Genomic DNA, 13,904 nt, shown 5'->3' on the forward strand with positions numbered 1-13,904 from the left:
TCATGGGAGAAAAATTCCAGTATCAGTATGTCCTCCATCAAAACACGTTGGCCGGCCGGAGTGGCCGTGCGGTTCTAGGCAGGCGCTACAGTCTGGAACCGAGCGACCGCTCCGGTCGCAGGTTCGAATCCTGCCTCGGGGCATGGATGTGTGTGATGTCCTTAGGTTAGTTAGGTTTAATTAGTTCTAAGTTCTAGGTGACGGAAGACCTCAGAAGTTAAGTCGCATAGTGCTCAGAGCCATTCAAAACACGTTGCGTGTGACGTTGTTCGCAACCAGCTGTTGAGAGTATACGTACTATCAAATCTACATTTTCAAAATCAACTTCGATTTCTTTTCGAAAGATTCTAAATCCTGCTGCCAGTATACCAAACGCGTTTTCCACGACTCTGCGTGCACGCGGTAAATAATAGTTGAATTTGTGTTCCCCTAATGTCAGGAACAGCGTTTCTCATTAGCGTATCTGTTTTTGGTGTTTTACGGTGTACAAAATTCGTTAAACTGCCGTATACTCTTTCTCATAAATCTCTTGTATTATAGAGGATCCTCCTCGGCAAGTTCCCAAAGTACTGTTAACGAAGCTGCCAGCTGATCTCTACGACACACCCAGTATTTAACACAGCAAAACCTAGAATGAGATTTTCACTCTGCAGCGGAGTGTGCGCTGATATGAAACTTCCTGGCAGATTAAAACTGTGTGCCCGACCGAGACTCGAACTCGGGACCTTTGCCTTTCGCGGGCAAGTGCAAGTTTGGAAGGTAGGAGACGGATACTGGCAGAAGTAAAGCTGTGAGTACCGGGCGTGAGTCGTGCTCGGTAGCTCAGTTGGTAGAGCACTTGCCCGCGAAAGGCAAAGGTCCCGAGTTCGAGTCTCGGTCGGGCACACAGTTTTAATCTGCCAGGAAGTTTCATATCAGCGCACACTCCGCTGCAGAGTGAAAATCTCATTCTGGAAACATCCCCCAGGCTGTGGCTAAGCCATGTCTCCACAGTATCCTTTCTTTCAGGAGTGCTAGTTCTGCATGTCTCGCAGAAGAGCTTCTGTAAAGTTTGGAAGGTAGGAGTCGGATACTGGCAGAAGTAAAGCTGTGAGTACCGGGCGTGGGTCGTGCTTCGGTAGCTCAGTTGGTAGAGCACTTGCCCACGAAAGGCAAAGGTCCCGAGTTCGAGTCTCGGTCGAGCACACAGTTTTAATCTGCCAGGAAGTTTCACAGCAAAACCTATTTTTGGTTAATATTTCTTGAAGCTCCACATTTAAACAGTGTACAATTTCACTCGCAGCCTCATCAACAACTTCTTCGTACTCTTCATCTATCTCCTCTATGTTCTCATCCATCCTCGGACAATGATGCACTCAGCACGTGCTCACACACACTAGCTGCCCGGCCCAGCAGATCCCTTAGTAAGTTTAAAAAAATGAAATCTCCGACATCGCTTCGGACGAAAAAAGATCCTGCGAGGTCGGGACCAACGACAACTGAAGAGAATCGTTCAACGTGACAGAAGTGCAACCCATGCGCAAATTGCTCCAGATTTCAATGCTCAGCCATCAACAAGTGTCAGCGTGCGAACCACTCAACGAGACATCATCGATATGAGCTTTCGGAGCCGAAGGTCCGCTCGTGTTCCCTTGATGACTGACTGTCAACACCGACATTTAACTGTTGATGATTGGAAACATGTTGCCTGGTCGGACGGGTTTATTTTCAAATTGTATCGAGCGGACGGACGTGTAGGGTTATGGAGACAACCTCATGAATCCATAGACTCTGCATGTCAACAGGGAACTATTTAAGCTGGTGGAGGCTCTGTAATGGTGTGGGGCGGGTGCAGTTGGAGTGATATGGGACCCCTGATACATCTAGATACGATTCTGACAAGTTACCCGTACGCAACCATTCTGTCTGATCACCTGCATACATTCATGTCCATTGTGCATTCCAACGGTCTTCGGCAATTCCAGCAGGATAATGCGACACCCCACACTTCCAGAATTGCTACAGAGTAGTTCCAGGAACACTCTTCTGAGTTTAAACACTTCCGCTGGCCACCAAACTCTCCAGACATGAACATTATTGAGCACATCTGGGGTGCCTTGCAACGTGCTGTTCAGAAGAAATCTCCACCCTATCGTACTCTTACGGATTTATGGACAGTCCTGCAGGATTCATGGTGTCAATTCCCTTCAGCACTACTTCAGATTATTCGAGTCCATGCCACGTAGTACTGCGGCACTTCTGCCTGCTTGCGGGGGCCTACACGATATTACGTGTACCAGTTCCTTTGGCTCTTCAGTGTAGGATGCTTAGTAATAAATTCTGTAACCCCATCCTTCGTCAAGTCTGCGTGCTAAGCCATTTCTTTCTGCTACCTAGTAGGCTAATGATCTGACAATGGGATGTTGCATCTTTGGACTCGACAATCTGCTCTTCGTGGACCTCAGTTATGTTACCAGCTCGCGTTTTTGTTCTGCAGTCAATACATTTTTAAATTTTCGATCTTAGTTGGAATTATTTTAGCTTTACAAACGAATCCATACAACGTTGATTTACGTTCGTTAAACTCCTCACGTTGTTTTAAAAATTCCGTTTTGGAAGATAAAACAACTGCAACTTCCAATAGGTTAGGTTAGTGTTTAACGTCCCGTCGACAACGAGGTCATTAGAGACGGAGCGCAAGCTCGGATTAGGGAAGGATATCGGCCGTGCCCTTTCAAAGGAACCATCCCGGCATTTGCCTGAAACGATTTAGGGAAATCACGGAATACATAAATCAGGATGGCTGGAGGCGGGATTGAACCGTCGTCCTCCCGAATGCGAGTCCAGTGTGCTACCACTGCGCCACCTCGCTCGGTTGCAACTTCCATTTGATTTAATATCCTATTACAGTCTATATCTGTCTTTCTAATGTAAGTTCACACCATCTGGAAATGCAAGAAAATAAAAAAAGAAATGTATGGTTTGAAATCTATCGGGAAGAACGGGACACTATCCCGTCCTGACCCGTCCGTTCCGTCCCAAGAGCATATTTCAGATTAACAACTTTTAAGGAGCGTAATAACTGTCGGATTTAAAGTAAGGTGTGACTAAAGTATAGCGAATGGAATGCACTTGAACATTACATGTCATTTAAGGGCGTAAATTAACAATTAACGACTAATCTTGAGTTTGAATTCGCCAGAAGTTGTAAAAACCTAAATAGAAATGTGAAGGAGCATCGTTCACACGCGGGTCACAATCCAAGCCAAGTCAAAATGACTGCGCACCTACCCTTCCATTCAGAGACGTAGATACATGTCACTAAAATAGATTCCAGCTTATTCTAGCCTAAAAAGCAGCATAGTACTCTTGGGTCCAGCTACCCTGTTCTGCCCGGAGCTCCCTTGTCTTGTGAAATAGTATAAATCTTTTTGAAAAAGTCTATAAATACCAAACAACTTTTTAGTTCTCTAGTCTGCGTCGCACGAACCTTCTACAAGCCTTCTCTATACAGAAAAGGAGTTTCTCTGTGTCTTATAAATAAATCAAAACCGGTAATTCGCTTCACCTATTCCTGAAACTCTACCATCGTTTAACATATGTACCAATATGACGTTACTGACGCTACATGGGTCCTAGTAAACGTGCACTTAAAATACGCTACATCCGATTTTCTTTTCCAATAGGCAACAATTATAACAATAGTCAGTATCTAGCAAGTGCGACAGATGATGGCACAAAACCGACGTCTGTCTCTGAAATTGATGTCCTATGGATTGGATAATAGCAATGACATTTTGCAAATATTTGGTTAAGTAGAAGATCCACTGGCGATTTATGTCGCACAAATTCACTAACGGGCACAAGGCGCTACAAATAGAACCAGCTCTAGAGTGCAGTGATATATGCGACCTAGATACGTTATTCGGAAAACTGTCATCGCTCATGATGGATGCATGGACTTATCAGTTCTATAAAGAGTAAACTAGACAACCGTACGGTCGCAATGAACTGCAGTCCGTTTCACAATTGAAATGACATTCACAGACGTGTTACACAACTGCTTCGATCAATTCCAGAACGAGCCTTCGTTTAAAGTTCCCAGCATCTGCATGTAGTGTGTTACGTGATTATTACCGAGAACCTAGCCACATGAAAGTATACAGCAATACACGCGAAATCCTTCCGGTAAACAAGGGTCCGCACACGAACCATTTGGGTGCTAATTATGATTGTCTGGTTACGAGCCCCCCCACTATCTTCATTACGAAATATTGTTCTAACTAGTTCTAATGTACTTGAAATATTAATTTTCCGTAATTGGGCTCAAATTTCACCCATGGCCTATGGTGGGGAAATGTGAGACATGCATGACGGAGCACTTGCACAGCTTGCTGCCGATGTAAGGAGACATACATTCACGTTCAGAAAAAAAAAACATAACACCTTGAATGACTAGAGATAGGACGTTCATATTCACAGGACATGTGCGAGGGTAATCCCAAAAGTAAAGTCTCCAATTTTTTTTTAAAAGTACATAGACCTGTTTATTTCTACAATGGTTTACATCAGTTTACAGCTTGATAATTTAGCTGTTTTTCGACATAATCACCATTTTAGTGGATGCATTTTTGTAGACCCTGTGGCAGTTTTTGTATGCTCCTGTCATACCAGCTCGCCGCCATGCTGTTCAGAAAGCTATGAACTTATCCTTTCACCTCGTCGTCGGAGCTGAATCTCTTTCCGGCCAAATGTTCTTTTAACCTAGGGAACAGGTGATAATCACTGGGTGCCAAGTCAGGACTATAGGGTGGGTGGTTGATTATGTTCCTCTGAAAATGTTGCAGGAGAGCAACGGTTTGTCGAGCGATGTGTGGGCGAGCGTTGTCATGGAGAATGTTTACGCCCTTGCTCAACATTGCTCTTCTCCGGTTCTGAATTACCCGTTTGAGTTTTTCAGTCTCACAGTACCTGTCAGTGTTAATTGTGGTTCCAGTGGGCATACAGTCGACCAACAATACCCCTTTCCGATCCCAAAAAACGGTTGTCATGACTTTACCGGCAGACTGCGTTTGTTTGAATTTCCGCCGCTTTGGAGAAGGAGGATGCCGCCACTGGCGTGATTGTTGCTTGGTCTCAGGTGTAAAGTGGTATGCCCAGGTTTCGTCACCCGTGACAGTGCTCGAATATTCGTATCTGGTGGCAGCTGCAGTCAAATGCGTGAAGACCACACATGCTCATACAGTTTGGATATCTACGGAACAAGATACGGATATTGGTGCCTTGTCTTACACGTGCACGAGTACTTGGTGCCAATCAAGCGGCATGCAGGAAGATGACGTGACTGCAACGTTGAAGCTGGTATCATAAAATAGCATCAAAATAACGGCTGTTGGTACAGTATTAGTACATGAGAACATTTTTCTAAATCATTTTACAATAAGTTTTCTCTCGTGTCTCTACTGGATGGTAAACGACAACGTCATCTGTAAAGAACCTAAGAGGGCTGTTCAGATTGTCTTCTAAATCTCTTATGTAGATAGGAACAGAGAGCCTTGAAGACTTCCTTAGGGAACCCCACGTATCACATTGGTTCCAGTATGTGACTTTCCGTAATTTTTTACGAACTGTGGCCTTTCTGACGGGAGATTATGAATCCAGTCTCGCAATTGAGACCATACTCCATAGGCAGACAATTTGATCAGAAGTCGCTTGTGAGGAACGCTGTCAATCTGGGAATCTAGAAATATGGAATCAACTAGATGTCTCCTATGAATAGCACTCATTTCTTATTGTGTATAAAAAAACTTCTGCGTTTCACAAGAACGATATTTTCTTGATCCGTGTTGGTTATGTTGCAATAGTTCCTTTTCTCGAGGTATTTCATAATTTTTAATGATTACTGAAAACCAGACACATTTACTGTGCTACCACCGGTTTCATTTTTTGAGCGTGTTCAGGTTTCCTGCAGTTAAGCAAAACATTAGACTAAAGCTACAGCATCTTAACGAATGGATTCCCGGCGGGGTCAGGGATTTTCTCTGCCTCGTGATGGATGGGTGTTGTGTGCTGTCCTTAGGTTAGTTAGGTTTACGTAGTTCTAAGTTCTAGGGGACTGATGACCATAGATGTTAAGTCCCATAGTGCTCAGAGCCATTTGAACCATTTTTTAACGAATGAAATAAGCAGTTCACTTTGACAACAATCTTATACTTAATCCCCACTGAGTAGTGTTAAAGTCATGATATAAATGATCTGGTTGTCGTATGTAGCGTTGAAGAACAAATCCAAGCCGGCCTGTGTGACCGAGCGGTTCTAGGCGCTTCAGTCTGGAACCGCGAGACAGCTACGGTGGCAGGTTCGAATCCTGCCTCGGGCGTGGATGAGGGTGATGTTCTTAGGTTAGTTAGGTTTAAGTAGTTCTAAGTTCTAGGGGACTGATGACCACAGATGTTAAGTCCCATAGTGCTCAGAGCCATTTGAACCATAGTACTTGGCCTCTGTTGAATATAATTGTCGACCGTGTAAAAAAGTCATAATTGATATAAGTAGAGTTGTGCTCTGCTAAATCTACAGTTCGGTAGTTCTGGTGCAGTACATAAACGACGTAGTACATGCTAGAATAACCGGTAGTATTGATAGCACTGGTAGGGAAAGAAATATAAACGAATGTATAAGAGAGAAACTGAGTCCTGGCGTCTTACCTTTGTTTTCTTGGTTGGTTGTTTTGCACATATTAGAACCAAACATCATTCATTGTTAGTCCATTACGTATTTTATAGTGTTAGAGAATATAAATTGCATTTTATAAGTAATAAAAATCAGCCGATCAGAAACTTCTATGCTTTAGTATAGCCAAAGCAATTACTTTTGCTGCACTTTGTAGCCGCGCGGTCTAGGCGTCCTGACACGGTTCGCGCGGCTTCCCCCGTCGGAGTTTCGAGTCCTCCCTCGGGAACAGGTGAGTGTGTTGTCCTTCGCGTAAGTTAGTTTAAGTTACATTAAGTAGTGTGTAAACCTAAGGACCGATGACGCCAGCAGTTTAGTCCCATAGGAACTTACCACCACAACCAACAATTGCTTTTGATGCAAGTACAATTTACATGCAGAAACATAAAAAATCTGTAGAACTATTCTTATTATTTTTTACCCAATAAAACATTCTTCATCATGATCAAAGAGAAGAGTTTCCGGTTACGGTTACTGATAGATCCGAAAGTTTTTTTTTTATAAATTACAGAAAACTGTTTTATACGTGTCCAAAATTAATGCAACAAAGCACTATTTCCCCGTCCTGTGTCTAATTCACGATATAATGATACAAACTGTCAACAGATATCGTTACGATCGTGTCCTGCACGGAAGATGGTATTCTGGTCAACGGACAACCACGCCAGCAATGACGTGAGGGCGCCTATCAAAAGGGATAGTGTTTTCCGGGTAGCCCCTATCCACAATCGCTGAGTAGACAGTCACAGAGAAGACGCCTACCTGACTCCCTGTGGTGGAGGGCCATTCTAAGAAAGGAAGGAGAACAGTCACAAACTGATGTGGCCCAGTGGCTTAATGTGAATCGTTCTGTTGTTTTTAGGATGCGGCGACAGTTTATAGAGATCGAAACTGTATCCCGAAGACCGGGGTGGAGCCGACTACGTGTAACGCCAGAAAGAAAGGTTATTTGTCTGTAAGGATACGACGGTACCGCCTTACTACTGCCCGGCAACTGTCATCTGACCACGCTGCATCCTCTGGACGTGTTGTAGCGAGAGGTATACAGAAGGCTACAGCAGTGGCGTTTATTGTCGGAGACCTGCTGCAAGTGTATCTCTGACGCGTCTTCACAGAAAGGAACGTCTAGTGTGGAGCCGTCAGCATGCCACCTGGGCGGTCGAACAGTGGACCAATGTTATTTTCACAAATGTCTTTTGACAAATGAGTCCTGATTTGCTCCGGGCAGTGATTTCCGACGGATTCGCACCGGGACTAAACGTGGAACACGATTTAGGGACCCAAACATTGAGGGAAGAGACATATGAAGGATGATCCCTAATCGTCTGCGCTGGGAGGAAGTTGACCACTCGAACACCTCTTCAAGAAATAGTACGGCTAAATCGGCAAGGATTAACTGCTGCCAGGCATCGTGACGAGATCTTGGAACCTCATGTGCGGTTCTTGCAAGGTGCTGTGGGCCCAGACTTCGTGTTGCTGGACGATAATGCTCGATCTCATAGAGCAGGGGTGGTTGATGTTTTCCTGCAAACGGAACACATTGCACGCATGGCGAGGCCTGCTTGCTCTCTCCATTTGAATCCCATAGAGCACGTCTAGGACGCATTACGGACACGGGTTGCATCACGTCAGCATCCGCCAACCACTCTCCAAGACTTGTGAGTAGAACTGCAGGAAGAATGGGCGTCATTGCCTCAACATGAGATTGATGATCATTCACAGCATGGCCGGTCGTTTGTCAGGCCTGTGTTGCTGCCAGAGGTGGTCACACCCCATACTGAGGGCATTAACCAATTGTCGGAATGCGTGTATGAATTCTTTAAGTTGGAAAAAACTAAGATCATATTTGTCTATCATTATACATGTTGCAGGTGTTTACGTACCGTATTCTCTATATTGTTTCTGCTTTATTATCACCTGATTATATTGTTTTGTGGTAAAATAAAAGCAACCTTGCAAAATTTCGGTTTGTTGCTTTAATTTTCGACACCAGAATATACACTCGAAGAAGTATTGCAGCGATGTTTCATTTTTTGAGGAAATCGTTTTATACCGCTGTATGATAAACTGTATTTTATTACTTTTTTCCTTTCACTAAAATATCTCTATTTTACTTTACAAATCAATAATTTTCGAATAAAACCTGAATTAAACATTGACAACTGCAATTTTGCTATAAATATCGTCTAGTTTTAAGTAACAGACCGAAGGATAACAACGTAAAACAAAATGTTCCACAGGCTAACAGCCCTTTATACGAGGAGCGACAATACAGTAATGAGACTGGTGTGAAAAAAATGTTGCTTACTTAGTCAAGTTTAGTGTTGTCTCCTTCAAAGTAGTCCCCTTCTGATTGCACACACTTTTTCTAGCGCTTCTGCCATTGATGGTAACACTTCTGGAACTGTTCTTCTGTAATATCCTCCAAGATCCTAGACACAGCTGTTTGGACATCTTGTGTTGTTTGAAAATGGTGTCCCTTGACCGCTGTTTTGACTCTTGGAAATAGAAAAAAGTCGCACGGAGGGATATCTGGTGAATAAGGCGGCCTGGGTAGTACTGAAATTTGTCTTAAGGTTAAAAATTGCTGTACTGACAGAGCAGTATGTGATGGCGCATCATCGTGATGCAGAATCCAATTATCAGCAATGTTGGCATGGACACGAAATCTTTCTAAAATTTCTTTGTGGTAATATTGGTTAACAGTTTGTCCAGGAGGCACCCACTCTTTATGAACAATTCCCTTAGAATCAAAGAAGCACATAAGCATGCATTTCACTTTTGACTTTGGTATGCGAGCTTTCTTTGATCTGGGTGATTCCTTTGAGCACCATTGCGAACTTAGGCGTTTTGTCTCTCAAGGCGTGTTATCACCAGTGATAACACGGCTCAACAATTCTGGGTTGATTTCTGTTTGCTCTAACAGATCAGCTGCCACGTTTTTCCGTGTTTCTCGCTGTTGTGGTGTGAGATTTTTGGGGACCATTTTTGCACAAATAACCTTCAGTTATTATTAGACGAACCGTTTCTCGATTGATTTTGCCTTCAGTTCTTCTGAAATCATTTTCACGGATAATCTTCGATCAGATCATACGAGTTCACGCACCCTGGCCAAGCTGACATCCGTCTGTGAGGTTGATGGTGTTCCACAGCGCTCTTCAACATTCGTTCTGCCTTCACTAAACATTTTATGCCAACGAAAAACTTGAGCTCTTGACATAACCTCCTCTCCAAAAGCCTTCTGAAGCTTACTGTAAGTTGGCGTCGCGTTTTCACTCAATTTAACGTAAAAAGAAATGGCATACCGTTTCGCAATATTATGCGGTTCCATTTCCGTGACGCGAGACATGAACACGTGTTAACTTATTACAGCACAACTCACGACTTAGCTGTTGCATCAATGTGCCACTCGGACCAGAAGCAGCTTATAGACCAAGGTCAAAGATATTGTGCCTACGCAAGCCTGTAGGGTTGCCATATCTTACAAAGAAAATCAGCCTCATTATTTTATTGTCCACCTCGTATATCTTCACTCAGTTTCTGGACGGTTCACTGTTTCTGGTTCCCAGGGGAATCATCATCTACGGTAGTGTACGCTAGTTTTAAAACTCTACGTACAAGCAATGAACAAGTTAAGTACAGAACTGATACTAACATTAGATACGGCAACCAGACCAATTACGTCATGGCTTTAGCACAACTCGCTGAGGATTTACTACAAGAAGTTGAAGTTTTAGCCTTATTTTTGTTATTTTTAACTGCAGGCAACCTAGAGATGTTCTAAGAATGAAACCAGCCGCAGCACAGTAAACGTATCATCGTACACCTGAGATGGTTTTAATTAATCGTTAAAATTTGTCAGCTGTCGTGCTCAACATGATCAGAGTGTTTAACAATATTGGAACACAGAATATGTTCCAGAATTCTACTACAGATCGAAGTCAATAATATGGGTCTATAATTCAGCGTATCACGTCTGCTTGCGTCAGTTTTCGTTAATAATAAATTATGACTCAACCTGTGTTATGTTGCCTAACACTTATTGCTCGCACTGAAGATTACATTGAAAGTAAATGCAGTTTAACTGCGTCTCCTGTTTTCGTCTATTTCACGACAGCGTTGGCCGGTTTTAAATACACATACATGTGGTGTTTTGTTGGTACACTTTTCCGCAGCACAGTGTTTGTTGTGTGGAGCGCTGCTATGGCTGGCCTTAAGCAGGACGCCTCGAGGCGGTCCCTGCTGCTGGGTGTTGGCGGCTTGCTGAGTGAAGTCCAGGCGGTGCCCCGTCAGGCACACGCGGCGCCGATTAGCGCAGAGGAGCACTTCCGCCCGCAGCGCCGCTTTGAAGCGGCTGTCCGGGCGGTATGCGGACGCACAAAGTGCTCCACTCTCCGAAACAGCACACCACGCGGCTCCGTTTAATGCGTATGTCAGCCATTGCTACTCGTTCAGTAATTCAGTTCTTATGGCACTCGAAAGTCAGTATACAGCAGACGCCTGTGATCTCAACTCCGTTTCCATGATTCACTTTCACTTTGTGTTCTGCCTTATGGCAGGTCTTGTCAAGGGGGAGGCCTTGTCAGAGAGGTCCACCGCATGAGCGTCTAGGGAAGTGATTCCAAAGGTGGTTTCCCGTTGCCTTCCATGATTACGGCACTGCAATTTTTTTCGTGAGCAACTGAATTAGAAATGAGACCACTAACAAAAACAATTATCAGCCCTTTAAAAGAGAAGACTGTTAAATCGGACTTTTTGTAGTTGGTGTAGAACTTGTAACAAGCGGTCATTTGCATCTGCATCAGCATCTACAGAACTACTCTGCAATACACAAGTACCTGGCAGAGGGTACATCCAACCATTTTCACACTATTTCTCTGCCGTTCCACACTCGAACAGCTCTTGGGAAAAAACCAGAACTTCAGTCTTACTGTGTGTGCTTTAATTTCTGTTATTTTATTGTTGTTGTTGTTGTGGTCTTCAGTCCTGAGACTGGTTTGATGCAGCTCTCCATGCTACTCTATCCTGTGCAAGCTGCTTCATCTCCCAGTACCTACTGCAACCTACATCCTTCTGAATCTGCTTAGTGTACTCATCTCTCGGTCTCCCTCTACGATTTTTACCCTCCACACTGCCCTCCAATGCTAAATTTGTGATCCCTTGATGCCTCAAAACATGTCCTACCAACCGATCCCTTCTTCTAGTCAAGTTGTGCCACAAACTTCTCTTCTCCCCAATCCTATTCAATACCTCCTCATTAGTTACGTGATCTATCCACCTTATCTTCAGTATTCTTCTGTAGCACCACATTTCGAAAGCTTCTATTCTCTTCTTGTCCAAACTAGTTATCGTCCATGTTTCACTTCCATACATGGCTACACTCCAAACAAATACTTTCAGAAACGACTTCCTGATACATAAATCTATATTCGATGTTAACAAACTTCTCTTCTTCAGAAACGCTTTCCTTGCCATTGCCAGTCTACATTTTATATCCTCTCTACTTCGACCATCATCAGTTATTTTACTTCCTAAATAGCAAAACTCCTTTACTACTTTAAGTGTCTCATTTCCCAATCTAATTCCCTCAGCATCACCCGATTTAATTGGACTACATTCCATTATCCTCGTTTTGCTTTTGTTGATGTTCATCTTATATCCTCCTTTCAAGACACTGTCCATTCCGTTCAACTGCTCTTCCAAGTCCTTCGCCGTCTCTGACAGAATTACAATGTCATCGGCGAACCTCAAAGTTTTTACTTCGTCTCAATGAATTTTAATACCTACTCCAAATTTTTCTTTTGTTTCCTTTACTGCTTGCTCAATATACAGATTGAATAACATCGGGGAGAGGCTACAACCCTGTCTCACTCCTTTCCCAACCACTGCTTCCCTTTCATGCCCCTCGACTCTTATTACTGCCATCTGGTTTCTGTACAAATTATAAATAGCCTTTCGCTCCCTGTATTTCACCCCTGCCACCTTTAGAATTTGAAAAAGAGTATTCCAGTCAACATTGTCAAAAGCTTTCTCTAAGTCTACAAATGCTAGAAACGTAGGTTTGCCTTTTCTTAATCTTTCTTCTAAGATAAGTCGTAAGGTCAGTATTGCCTCACGTGTTCCAACATTTCGACGGAATCCAAACTGATCCTCCCCGAGGTCCGCATCTATCAGTTTTTCCATTCGTCTGTAAAGAATTCGCGTTAGTATTTTGCAGCTGTGACTTATTAAACTGATAGTTCGGTAATTTTCACATCTGTCAGCACCAGCTTTCTTTGGGATTGGAATTGTTATATTCTTCTTGAAGTCTGAGGGTATTTGGCCTGTCTCATACATCTTGCTCACCAGCTGGTAGAGTTTTGTCATGACTGGCTCTCCCAAGGCCGTCAGTAGTTCTAATGGAATGTTGTCTACTCCGGGGGCCTTGTTCCGACTCAGGTCTTTCAGTGCTCTGTCAAACTCTTCACGCAATATCGTATCACCCATTTCGTCTTCATCTACATCCTCTTCCATTTCCATAATATTGTCCTCAAGTACATCACCCTTGTATAAACCTTCTATATACTCCTTCCACCTTTCTGCCTTCCCTTCTTTGCTTAGAACTGGGTTGCCATCTGAGCTCTTGATATTCATACACGTGGTTCTCTTCTCTCCAAAGGTCTCTTTAATTTTCCTGTAGGCAGTATCTATCTTACCCCTAGTGAGATAAGTCTCTACATCCTTACATTTATCCTCTAGCCATCCCTGTTTAGCCATTTTGCACTTCCTCTCGATCTCATTTTTGAGACGTTTGTATTCCTTTTTGCCTGCTTCATTTACTGCATTTTTATATTTTCTCCTTTCATCAATTAAATTCAATATTTCTTCTGTTACCTAAGGATTTCTAGCAGCCCTCGTCTTTTTACCTACTTTATCCTCTGCTGCCTTCACTACTTCATCCTTCAGAGCTACCCATTCTTCTTCTACTGTATTTCTTTCCCCTATTCCTGTCAATTGTTCCCTTATGCTCTCCCTGAAACTCTGTACAACCTCTGGTTCTTTCAGTTTATCCAGGTCCCATCTCCATAATTTCCCACATTTTATTTTATTACGAAGATTATTTCCCTCTATGTAGGTGGGCGTCAACATAATGTTCTGCGCAACAGAATTAAAGAACCACGTTTTAGATACTCACAACTGTCTCCCATTGCGATGCT

General features: G+C 43.3%; 1 protein-coding gene and 1 non-coding gene across 2 annotated transcripts in view; both read left to right on the plus strand.

Moving 5' to 3' along the window:
* LOC126334947 (leucine-rich repeat-containing G-protein coupled receptor 5-like) overlaps positions 1 to 13,904 on the plus strand; it is a 355,730-nt gene that overhangs the window by 113,376 nt on the left and 228,450 nt on the right. The gene's annotated exons all lie outside the window — the stretch shown is intronic.
* Trnas-cga (transfer RNA serine (anticodon CGA)) lies at positions 812 to 885 on the plus strand. The gene has a single exon. It is a non-coding gene; the product is annotated as a tRNA-Ser (tRNA).

The sequence above is a fragment of the Schistocerca gregaria genome, chromosome 2 (genome assembly GCF_023897955.1).
Source record: "Schistocerca gregaria isolate iqSchGreg1 chromosome 2, iqSchGreg1.2, whole genome shotgun sequence".
In the NCBI taxonomy this organism is placed as follows: domain Eukaryota; kingdom Metazoa; phylum Arthropoda; class Insecta; order Orthoptera; family Acrididae; genus Schistocerca; species Schistocerca gregaria.